The sequence below is a fragment of the Salvelinus namaycush genome, chromosome 5, assembly GCF_016432855.1.
Source record: "Salvelinus namaycush isolate Seneca chromosome 5, SaNama_1.0, whole genome shotgun sequence".
Classification (NCBI taxonomy): Eukaryota; Metazoa; Chordata; class Actinopteri; order Salmoniformes; family Salmonidae; genus Salvelinus; species Salvelinus namaycush.
In genome coordinates this window covers 4,150,450-4,162,752 of record NC_052311.1, presented here as the reverse complement: position 1 = coordinate 4,162,752, position 12,303 = coordinate 4,150,450, and positions in this window count along the sequence as shown.

The window sequence follows — 12,303 nt, the reverse complement described above, 5'->3', positions numbered from 1 at the left end:
CAGGGGTGGTTCGACAGCCAAGCTGTTCTTCACAGGGTAGGTTCGACAGCCAAGCTGTCTTGTTATCAGGGTAGGTTCGACAGCCAAGCTGTCTTCATCAGGGTAGGTTTTCGACAGCCAAAGCTGGCTTCATCAGGGTGGTTCGAACAGCCAGCTGTCTTCATCAGGGTAGGTTCGTCCGCCAAGCGTTTTCATCAGGGTAGGTTCGACAGCCAAGCCTGTCTTCATCAGGGTAGGTTTCGACAGGCCAAGCTGTCCTTCATCAGGGTAGTTTCCGACAGCCAGCTGTCCTTCATCAGGGTAGGTTCGACAGCCAGCTGTTCTTCATCAGGGTTTAGGTTCGACAGCCAAGGCTGTCCTTCATCAGGGTAGGTTCGACATCCAAGCTGTCTTCCATCAGGGTAGGGTCCGACAGCCAAGCTGTCTTCATCAGGGTAGGTCGACAGCCAAGCTGTCTTCTCAGGGTAGGTTGGACAGCCAAGCTGTCGTCATCAGGGTAGTTTCGAACAGCCTAAGCTGTCTTCATCAGGGTAGGTTGGACAGCTAGCTGTCTTCATCAGGGTAGTTTCGAACAGCCAAGCTGTCTTCATCAGGGTAGTTTGTGGACCAGCCAAGCTTGTCCTTCATCAGGTTAGTTTCGACAGCCAAGCTGTGCTTTCATCAGGGTAGGTTCGACGCCAAGCTGTCTTCATCAGGGTAGGTTCGACAGCCAAGCTGTCCTTCATCAGGGTAGGTTCGACAGCCAAGCTGTCTTCATCAGGGTAGGTTCGACAGCCAAGCGTCTTCATCAGGTAGGTTCGACAACCAAGCTTTCTTCATCAGGGTAGTTTCGACAGCCAAGCTGTCTTCATCAGGGTAGGTTCGACAGCCAAGCTGTCCACTTTCATCATGGTAGTTCGACAAGCCAAGCTGTCTTCCTCAGGGTAAGGTTCGACAAGCCAAGCTGTCGTTCATCAGGGTAGGTTCGACAAGCCAAGCTGTCTTCATCAGTGGTATGTTCGACAGCCAAGGCTGTCCCCCTCATCAGTGTAGGTTCGACAGCCAAGACTGTCTTCATCAGGGTTAGTTTCGACAGCCAAGCTGGTCTTTCATCTAGGTAGTTTTTCGACAGCCACGCTGTCGTCATCAGGGTAGGTTCGCCAGCCAAGCTGTCTTCTCAGGGTAGGTTCGACAGCCAAGCTGTCTTTTATCAGGGTAGGTATCGACAGGCCAAGCTTGTCCTTCATCAGGGTAGGTTTCGCAGCCAAGCTGTCTTCACATCCAGGGTAGGTTCGACAGCCAAGCTTCTTTTCATCAGGTAGTTCGCGCCAAGCTGTCCTTCATAGGGTAGGTTCGACAGCCAATGCGTGTCCTTATCAGGGAGGGTTCGACAAGCGCAAGCTGTCTTCATCAGGGTAGTGTTCGACAGCCAAGCTGTCCTTCATCAGGGTAGTTTCGACAGCCAAGGCTGTCTTCATCAGGGTGAGGTTCGACAGCCAAGCTGTCTTCTCAGGGTAGTTTCGAACAGCCAAGCTTCTTCATCAGGGTAGGTTCCAGCCAAGCCTGTCCTCATCGAGGTAGGTTCGACAAGGCCAAGCCTTGTCTTCATCAGGGTAGGTTTGGCAGCCAAGCTGTCTTCATCAGGTGGTTTCGAACAGCCAAGCTGTCCCTTCATTCGGTAGGTTTGGACAGCCAAAGCTGTCTTCATCAGGGTAGTTTCAGACAGCCAAGCTGTCCTTCAATCAGAGGGTAGTTTTGACAGCCAGCTGTCTTCAATCAGGTTAGGTCGACAGCCAAGCTGTCCTTCATCAGGTAGGTTCGACAGCCCAGCTGTCTTTCATCAGGGTAGGTTTCGACAGCCAAGCTGTCCTTCATCAGGGTAAGGTTCGACAACCAAGCCTGTCTTCATCAGGTAGTTTCGAACAGCCAAAGTGTCTTCATCGGGGTAGGTTCGACAGTCCAAGGCTGTCCTTCATCAGGTTAGGTTCACAGCCAAGCTGTCTTCATCAGGGTAGGTTCGACAGTCCAAGGCTGTCCTTCATCAGGGGTAGGTTCCGACAGCCAAGCTGTCTCATCATGGTAGGTTCGACAGCCAAAAGTCTTCATCCGAGGGTAGTTTCGACAGCCAAGCTGTCTTCTCAGGGTATGTTCGACAGTGCCAATGCTGTCGTCATCAGGGGAGGTTTCGACAGCCAAGCTGTCTTCAATCAGAGTAGGTTCTAACACCAACTGTCTTCATCATGGTATGTTCGACAGCCAAGTTGTCTTTATCAGGGTAGGTTCGACAAGCCAGCTGTCTTCTCGGGCGGGTAGGGTCGATAGCCAAGCTGTCTTCCATCAGGTGGTTCGACAGCCAAGCTGTCTTCTCATCAGGGTATTTCGACAGCCAACTGTTTCATCAGTAGGTTCGACGGAGGCCAAGCTGTCTTCATCAGGGTAGATCGACAGCCAAGCTGTCCTTCATCAGGGTAAGTTCGTACAGCCAAGCTTGTCTCTTTCATCAGGGTAGGTTCGACAGCCAAGCTGTCCTTCATCAGAGGGTAGGATTCGAACAGCCAAGCTGGTCTTCCAATCAGGGTAGTTTCGACAGCCAAGCTGTCCTTCATCAGGGTAGGTTGCAGCCAAGCTGTCTTCACAGGGTAGTTTCGACAGCCAAGCTGATTCTTATCCGGGTATTTTTGGACACCAAGCTTGTCTTCATCCGGGTAGGTTCGACAGCCAAGCGTCTTCATCAAGGTAGGTTCGCAGCGAAGCTGTCTTCATCAGGGTAGGTTCCGACACAGCCAAGCTGTCTTCATCAGGGTAATGTTCGACAGCCAGCTGTACTCATCATGTTAGGTTCGACAGGCCAAGCTGACCTTCGATCAGGGTAAGTTCGACAGCCCAAATCTGTCTTCATCAGGGTAGTTTCGCCAGCCAGCTGTTCCTTCATCAGGGTATTTCGCCAGCCAAGCTGTCCTTTCATCAAGGGTAGTTTTTCGACAGTCCAGCTTCTTCACCAGGGTAGTTTCGACAGCCAAGCCTGTCTTAATCGGGTAGGTTCGACAGCCAAGCTGTCTTCATCAGGGTAGGTTCGACAGCCAAGCTGTCCTTTATCAGGGTAGGATTCGACAGCCAAGGCTGTCTTTCATCAGGGTAGGTTCGACAGCCCAAGCTGTCTTCATCAGGTGTTCTACAAGCCGAAGCTGTCTTCATCAGGTTAGGTTCGACAGCCCAAGCTGTCTTCATCCGGTAGGTTCGACAGCCAAGCTGTCTTCATCAGGGTAGGTTTCGACAGTCCAAATCTGTCTTCATCAGGGTAGTTTCGCCGCCAAGCTGTCTTCATCAGGGTATGTTCGACAGCCAAGCTGTCCACTTCATCAGGGTAGGTTCGACAGCCAAGCTGTCTTCATCGGGTAGTTTCGACAGCCAAGCTTCCTTATTCATCAGGGTAGGTTCGACAAGACAAGCTGTCTTTCATCATGGTAGGTTTGTTCGACAGGCCAAAGCTGTCTTCATCAGGGTAGTTGGACAGCCAAGCTGTTCTTCATCAGGGTAGTTTCCGACAGCCCAAGCTGTCTTCATCAAGGTTTAGGTTGGACAGCCACGCTGTCTTCAATCAGGGTAGTTTCCGACAGCCAAGCTGTCTTCATCAGGGTAATTTGGACAGCCACAGGCTGTTCTTCATCAGGTTTATGTTCGACAGCCAAGGCTCTCTTCATCAGGGTGGCGGTTTTCGACAGCCAAGCTGGTCTTCATTCAGGGGTAGGTTCGACGCCAAGCTGTCTTCATCAGGGTAGGTTCGACAACCAAGCTGTCTTCATCAGGGTAGTTTCGACAGCCAAAGTGGTCTTCATCAGGTAGGTTCGACAGCCAAGCTGCTTCATCAGGTTATGTTCGACAGCCAAGCTGTCTTCATCAGGGTAGGCTTCGACAGGCCAAAGCTGTCCTTATCAGGGTCTTTTCGACAGCCTCAGCTGTCTCATCAGGAGGTTTTCGACAGCCACATAAATGTCTTCAATCAGGTTAGTTTCGACAGCCCACTGTCTTCAATACAGGGTAGTTTCGTACGCCAAGCTGTCTTCATCAGGGGTATGTTCAATGCCAGCTTTCTTCATCAGGGTAAAAGGTTTTCGACAGCCAGCTTTGTCTTCATCAGGGGTAGGTTCGACAGCCAAGTTGTCTTTATCAGGGTAGGTTTCGACAGCCAATGCTGTCTTCATCCGGGTTATTTCGACAGCCAAGCTGTCCGTCATCCGGGTAGGTTCGACAGCCAAGCTTGTCTTCATCGGGTAGTTCCGACAGCCAAGCTGTCTTCATCAGGGTAGGTTCGACAGCCAAAGCTGTCCTTCATCAGGTAGGATCGACAGCCAAGCTGTCTTCATCAGTTAGTTTTTCGACAGCCAAGCTGTCTTCATCAGGGTAGGTTCGACAGCCAAGACTGGTCCTTTCATCAGGGTAGGGTTTTCGAGCAGCCAAGCTGTCTTCATCAGGGGTAGTTTCGACAGCCAAGCTGTCTTCATCGGGTAGGGTTGGACAGCCAAGCTGTCCTTCATCAGGGTGTTTCGACGCCAAGCTGCTTCATCAGGGTAGTTTGGAACCAGCCGAAGCTGTCTCCTTCATCAGGGTAGGTTCGACAGCCAAGAGCTGTCTTCAAATCAAGGTAGGTTCGGACAGCGAAGCTGTCTTCCATCAGGGTAGGTTCGACAGCCAAGCTGTCCTTCATCAGGGTAGTTTCGAACAGCCAAGCTGTCTTCATCAGGGTAGGAGGTTTCGACCAGCCAAGCGGTCTTCATCAGGGTAGGTTTCGACAGCCAAGCTGTCTTCATCAGGGTAGGTTCGACAGCCAAGCGTGTCTTCATCAGGTATGTTCGACAGCCAAGCTGTCTTCATCGGGGTATGTTTCGACAGCCAAGCTGGTCTTCATCGGGGTAGGTTTCGACCAGCCAAGCTGTTCTTCATCAGGGTAGGTTTGGACAGCCAAGCTGTCTTCTCGGTAGTTTCGACAGCCCAAGCTGGCTTCATCAGGGTAGTTGGACAGGCCAACTGTCTTTCACCAGTGTAGTTTCGACAGCCCAGCTGTCTTTCTATCCGGGTGAGTTTGGACAGCCCCAAGCTGTCTTCTACTAGGTTATGTATCGACAGCCAAGCTGTCCTTCATCAGGGTAGTTCGACAGCCAAGCTGTCCTTCATCAGGGTAGTTTCGACAGCCAAGCGTCTTCATCAGGGTAGGTTTCGACAGTCCAAGCTGGTCTTCAGTCAGGGGTAGGTTTCGCAGCCAAGCTGTCTTCATCAGGGTAGTTTCGACAAACCAAGCTGTCTTCATCAGGGTAGTTTCACAGCCAAGCTGTCTTCATCAGGGTAGGTTCGACAGCCAAGCTGTCTTCATCAGGGTAGGTCGACAGCCAAGCTGTCTTCATCAGGGTAGGTTCGACAGCCAAGCTGTCTTCATCGGGTAGGTTCGGAACAGCCAGCTGTACTTCCATCAGGGTAGGTTCGACAGCCAAACTGTCTTCATCAGGGTATGGTTTCGACAGCCAAGCTGAATCTTCAATCAATGGTACAGTTTCGACAGCCAAGCTGTCTTCATTCAGGGTAGTTTTCGACAGCCAAGCTGTCTCATGCAGGGTAGGTTCGACAGCCAAGCTGTCTTCATCCAGGGTAGGTTCGACAGCCCAAGCTGTCCTTCATCAGGGTAGGTTCGACAGCCAAGCTGTCTTTAATCAGGGTAGGTTCGACAGCCAAGCTGTCTTCATCGGGTAGTTTTCGACAGCCAAGCTGTCTTCATCGGTAGGTTCGAACAGCCAAGCTGTCTTTTCATCAGGGTAGGTTTCGACAGCCAAGCTGTCTTCATCAGGTAGTTCGACAGCCAAGCTGTCTTCATCAGGTAGGTTTCGACGCCCCACGCTGCTTCAATCAGGGTAGGTTCGACAGCCAAGCTGTCTCATCAAGGGTAGGTTTCGTCAGCGAAGCTGTCCTCTTCATCAGGGTAGGTTTCGACGCCAAGCTGTCCTTCATCAGGGTAGGTTCGACAGCCAAGCTGCTTCATCAGGGTAGGTTCGACAGGCAAGCTGTCTTCATCAGGGTAGGTTCGACAGCCAAGCTGTCTTCTCAGGGTAGGTTTCGCAGCCAAGCTTGTCTTCATCAGGGTAGGTTCGACGCCAAGCTGTCTTCATCGGGTAGGTTCGGCAGCCAAGCTGTCTTCATCGGGGTAGTTCGAGCAGCCAAGTCTGTCTTCAATCAGGGTAGTTGGACAGCCAAGCTGTCCTTCCATCAGGGTAGTTTCGACAGCCAAGCTGTCCTTCATCAGGGTAGGTTGGACAGCCCAAGCTGTCTTCATCAGAGGTGTTTTCGACAGCCAAGCTGTCTTCATCAGGGTAGTTTTTTGGACAGCCAAGTGTCTTCATCAGGTTTAGGTTCGACAGCCAACTCTGTCTTCCTCAGGGTATTGTTTCCGACAGCCAGCTGTTCCCTTCATCAGGTAGGTTCGGACAGCCAAAGCTGTCTTCATCAGGGTAGGTTTTCGACATGCCGAAAGCTGTCTTCATCAGGGTAAGGTTCGACAGCCAAGCTGTCTTCATCAGGGTAGGTTCGACACCAAGGCTGTCTTCATCAGGGTAGTTTCGACAGCCAAGCGTCTTCATCAGGTTAGGTTCGAAGCCAGCTGTCTTCATCGGGGAGGTTTCGACAGCCAAGCTGTCTTCATCGGGTAGGGGTTGTCGAACAGTCCAAGCTGTTCCTTCCATCAGGGTTAGTTTCGCAGCCCAAGCTGTCTTCATCAGGGTAGTTCGACAGCCAAGCTGTCTTCATCAGGGTAGGTTCGACAGCGCAAGCTGTCTTCCATCAGGGTATGTTCGACAGCCAGCTGTCCTTCATCAGGGTAGTTTCGAAACAGCCAAGCTGTCTCCACAGGGTAGGTTCGACAGCCAAGCCGTCTTCATCAGGGTAGGTTCGACAGCCAGCTGTCTTCATCAGTGTATGTTCGACAGCCAACTGTCTATCAGGGTAGTTCGGACACGCCAATGCTGTCCTTCATCAAGGGTATGGTTCGACAGCCAAGCTCGTCTTCTCAGGGGAGGTTTCGACAGGCCAAGCTGTTCTTCATCAGGGTAGGTTCGACGCCAAGCTGTCTTCCTGCAGGGTAGTTTCGACAGCCAAGCTGTCTTCAATCAGGGTAGGTTCGACAGCCAAGCTGTCTTCATCAGGGTAGGTTCGACAGCCAAGCTGTCTTCATCAGGGTAGTTGGACAGCCAAGCTGTCTTCATCAGGGTAGTTTCGACAAGCCAAGCTGTCTTCATCAGGGTAGTTGGACAGCCAAGCTGTCTTCATCAGGGTAGTTTCGACAGCCAAGCTGTCTTCATCAGGGTAGTTTGGACAGCCAAGCTGTCTTCATCAGGTTAGGTTCGACAGACCAAGCTGTCTCATCAGGGTAGGTTCGACAGCCAAGCTGTCTTCAGCAGGGTAGGTTCGACAGCAAGCTGTCTTCATCAGGTAGGTTCGACAACCAAAGCTGTCTTCATCAGGGTAGTTTCGACAGCCAAAGTGTCTTCATCAGGTAGGTTCGACAGCCAGCGTCTTCATCAGGGAGTTCGCAGCAAGCTGTCTTCACTGGTAGGTTCGACAGCCAAGCTGTCTTCATCAGGTAGTTCAGCAGCCAGCTGTCTTCATCAGGGAGTTCCACGCCAAAATGTCTTCATCAGTAGTTCGACAGCCAAAATGTCTTCATCAGGGTAGTTTTCGTTCGACAGCCAAGGCTGCTTCCATCAGGGTAGTTTCGACAGCCAAGCTGTCTTCATCAGGGTAGGTTCGACAGCCAAGCTGTCTTCATCAGGGTAGGTTCGACAGCCAAGCTGTCTTCATCACGGTAGTTTCGACAGCCAAGTTGTCTTATCAGGGTAGTGTTCGACAGCCAGCTGTCTTCATCAGGGTAGGTTCGACAGCCAAGACTGTCTTCATCAGGGTAGGTTCGACAGCCAAGCTGTCTTATCAGGGTAGTTTCGACAGCCAAGCTGTCTTCAGTCAGGGTAGGTTTCGACAAGCCTCAAGCTGTCTTCATCAGGGTAGGATCGACAGCCAGCTGTCTTCATCAGGGTAGGTTCGCCGAACAGCCAGGTGTTCTTCATCAGGGTAGGTTCGACCAGCCAAGCTGCCTTCATCAGGGTAGGTTCGACAGACAAGCTGTCTTCATCAGGGTAGTTCGACAGCCAAGCTGTCTTCATCAGGTAGGTTGGACAGCCAAGCTGTCTTCATCAGGGTAGTTTCGACAGCCAAGCTTCTTCCAGGGTAGTTTGGACAGCCAAGCTGTCTTCATCAGGGTAGGTTCGACAGCCAAGCTGTCTTCATCAAGGTAGTTCGACAGCGAAGCTGTCTTCATCAGGTAGGTTCGACAGCCCAAGCTGTCTTCATCAGGGTAGGTTCGACAGCCAAGCTGTCTTCCACAGGGTAGGTTCGACAGCGAAGCTGTCTTCATCAGGGTATGGTTCGACAGCCAAGCTGTCTTCATCAGGGTAGGTTCGACAGCCAAGCTGTCTTCATCAGGGTAGTTCGACAGCCAAGCTGTCTTCATCAGGGGGTAGTTCGACAGCCAAGCTGTCTTCATCGAGGGGTAGGTTCGACAGCCAAGCTGTCTTCATCGGGTAGGTTCGACAGCCACGCTGTCTTCATCGGGGTAGGTTTAGACAGCCAGCTGTCTTCATCAGGGTAGGTTCGACAACCAAGCTGTCTTCATCAGGGTAGGTTCGACAGCCAAGCTGTCTTCATCAGGGTAGGTTCGACAGCCAAGCTGTCTTCATCAGGGTAGGTTCGACAGCCAAGCTGCTCATCAGGGTAGGTTGGACAGCCAAGCTGTCTTCATCAGGGTAGTTTCGACAGCCAAGCTGTCTTCATCAGGGTAGTTTCGACAGCCAAGCTTCTTCAATCTAGGGTAGGTTGGACAGCCAAGCTGTCTTCATCAGGGTAGTTTCGACAGCCAAGCTGTCTTCATCAGGGTAGTTGAAAAGCCAAGCTGTCTTCATCAGGGTAGTTTCGACAGCCAAAGCTGTCCTTTCATCAGGGTAGGTTCGACAGCCAAGCTGTCTTCATCAGGGTAGGTTCGACAGCCAAGCTGTCTCATCAGGGTAGGTTCGACAGCCAAGCATGTCTTTCATCAGGGTAGGTTCGACAACCAAGCTGTCTTCATCAGGGTAGTTCGACAGCCAAGCTGTCTTCATCAGGGTAGGTTCGACAGCCAAGCTGTTCTTCATCAGGGTGGTTCGACAGCCAAGCTGTCTTCATCAGGGTAGGTTCGACAGCCAAGCTGTCTTCATCAGGTAGGTTTCGACAGCCAAGCTGTCTTCATCAGGGTAGGTTCGCAGCAGCTGTCTTCATCAGGTAGGTTCGACAGCCAAGCTGTCGTCATCAGGGTAGTTTCGACAGCAAGCTGTCTTCATCAGGGTAGTTTCGACAGCCAAGCTGTCTTCATCAGGGTAGTTTCGACAGCCAAGCTGTCTTCATCAGGGTAGGTTCGACAGCCAAGCTGTCTTCATCAGGGTAGGTTCGACAGCCAAGCTGTCTTTATCAGGGTAGGTTCGACAGCCAAGCTGTCTTCATCAGGGTAGGTTCGACAGCCAAGCTGTCTTCATCAGGGTAGGTTCGACAGCCAAGCTGTCTTCATCAGGGTAGTTTCGACAGCCAAGCTGTCTTCATCAGGGTAGGTTCGACAGCCAAGCTGTCTTCATCAGGGTAGGTTCGACAGCCAAGCTGTCTTCATCAGGGTAGTTTCGACAGCCAAGCTGTCTTCATCAGGGTAGGTTCGACAGCCAAGCTGTCTTCATCAGGGTAGGTTCGACAGCCAAGCTGTCTTCATCAGGGTAGGTTCGACAGCCAAGCTGTCTTCATCAGGGTAGGTTCGACAGCCAAGCTGTCTTCATCAGGGTAGGTTCGACAGCCAAGCTGTCTTCATCAGGGTAGTTTCGACAGCCAAGCTGTCTTCATCAGGGTAGTTTCGAACAGCAAGCTGTCTTCATCAGGGTAGGTTCGACAGCCAAGCTGTCTTCATCAGGGTAGGTTCGACAGCCAAGCTGTCTTCATCAGGGTAGGTTCGACAGCCAAGCTGTCTTTATCAGGGTAGGTTCGACAGCCAAGCTGTCTCCATCAGGGTAGGTTCGACAGCAAGCTGTCTTCATCAGGGTAGGTTCGACAGCCAAGCTGTCTTCATCGGGTAGGTTCGACAGCCAAGCTGTCTTCATCAGGGTAGTTTCGACAGCCAAAGCTGTCTTCATCAGGGTAGGTTCGACAGCCAAGCTGTCTTCATCAGGGTAGGTTCGACAGCCAAGCTGTCTTCATCAGGGTAGTTTCGACAGCCAAGCTGTCTTCATCAGGGTAGGTTCGAGAGCAGCGCTCTCAGGTAGGTTCGCGCGCTGTCTCATCAGGGTAGGTTGGACAGCCAAGCTGTCTTCATCAGGGTAGTTTCGACAGCCAAGCTGTCTTCATCAGGGTAGGTTGGACAGCCAAGCTGTCTTCATCAGGGTAGTTTCGACAGCCAAGCTGTCTTCATCAGGGTAGTTTGGACAGCCAAGCTGTCTTCATCAGGTTAGGTTCGACAGCCAAGCTGTCTTCATCAGGGTAGGTGTTCGATAGCCAAGCTGTTCTTCATCAGGGTAGGTTCGACAGCCAGCTGTCTTCATCAGGGTAGGTTCGACAACCAAGCTGTCTTCATCAGGGTAGTTTCGACAGCCAAAGTGTCTTCATCAGGGTAGGTTCGACAGCCAAGCTGTCTTCATCAGGGTAGGTTCGACAGCCAAGCTGTCTTCATCAGGGTAGGTTCGACAGCCAAGCTGTCTTCATCAGGGTAGGTTCGACAGCCAAGCTGTCTTCATCAGGGTAGGTTCGACAGCCAAAATGTCTTCATCGGGTAGTTTCGACAGCCAAGCTGTCTTCATCAGGGTAGTTCGACAGCCAAGCTGTCTTCATCAGGGTAGGTTCGACAGCCAAGCTGTCTTCATCAGGGTAGGTTCGACAGCCAAGCTGTCTTCACAGGGTAGGTTCGACAGCAAGTTGTCTTATCAGGGTAGGTTCGACAGCCAAGTTTTAGGTAGGTTCTGACAGCCAGCTGTCTTCATCGGGTAGGTTCGACAGCCAAGCTGTCTTCATCAGGGTAGTTTCGACAGCCAAGCTGTCTTCATCAGGGTAGGTTCGACAGCCAAGCTGTCTTCATCAGGGTAGGATCGACAGCCAAGCTGTCTTCATCAGGGTAGTTTCGACAGCCAAGCTGTCTTCATCAGGGTAGGTTCGACAGCAAGCTGTCTTCATCAGGTAGGTTCGACAGCCAAGCTGTCTTCATCAGGGTAGTTTCGACAGCCAAGCTGTCTTCATCAGGGTAGGTTGGACAGCCAAGCTGTCTTCATCAGGGTAGTTTCGACAGCCAAGCTGTCTTCATCAGGGTAGTTTGGACAGCCAAGCTGTCTTCATCAGGGTAGGTTCGACAGCCAAGCTGTCTTCATCAAGGTAGGTTCGACAGCGAAGCTGTCTTCATCAGGGTAGGTTCGACAGCCAAGCTGTCTTCATCAGGGTAGGTTCGACAGCAAGCTGTCTTCATCAGGGTAGGTTCGACAGCCAAGCTGTCTTCATCAGGGTAGGTTCGACAGCCAAGCTGTCTTCATCAGGGTAGGTTCGACAGCCAAGCTGTCTTCAATCGGTAGGTTCGACAGCCAAGCTGTCTTCATCGGGGTAGTTCGACAGCCAAGCTGTCTTCATCGGGTAGGTTCGACAGCCAAGCTGTCTTCATCGGGGTAGGTTCGACAGCCAAGCTGTCTTCATCAGGTAGGTTAGACAGCCAAGCTGTCTTCATCAGGGTAGGTTCGACAGCCAAGCTGTCTTCATCAGGGTAGGTTCGACAGCCAAGCTGTCTTCTCAGGGTAGGTTCGACAGCCAAGCTGTCTTCATCAGGGTAGATTCGACAGCCAAGCTGTCTTCATCAGGGTAGGTTGGACAGCCAAGCTGTCTTCATCAGGGTAGTTTCGACAGCAAGCAAGCTGTCTCATCAGGGTAGTTCGACAGCCAAGCTGTCTTCATCAGGTAGTTGGACAGCCAAGCTGTCTCATCAGGGTAGTTTCGACAGCCAAGCTGTCTTCATCAGGTAGTTGGACAGCCAAGCTGTCTTCATCAGGGTAGTTTCGACAGCCAAGCTGTCTTCATCAGGGTAGGTTCGACAGCCAAGCTGTCTTCATCAGGGTAGGTTCGACAGCCAAGCTGTCTTCTCAGGGTAGGTTCGACAGCCAAGCTGTCTTCATCAGGTAGGTTCGACAGCCAAGCTGTCTTCATCAGGGTAGGTTCGACAACCAAGCTGTCTTCATCAGGGTAGATTTT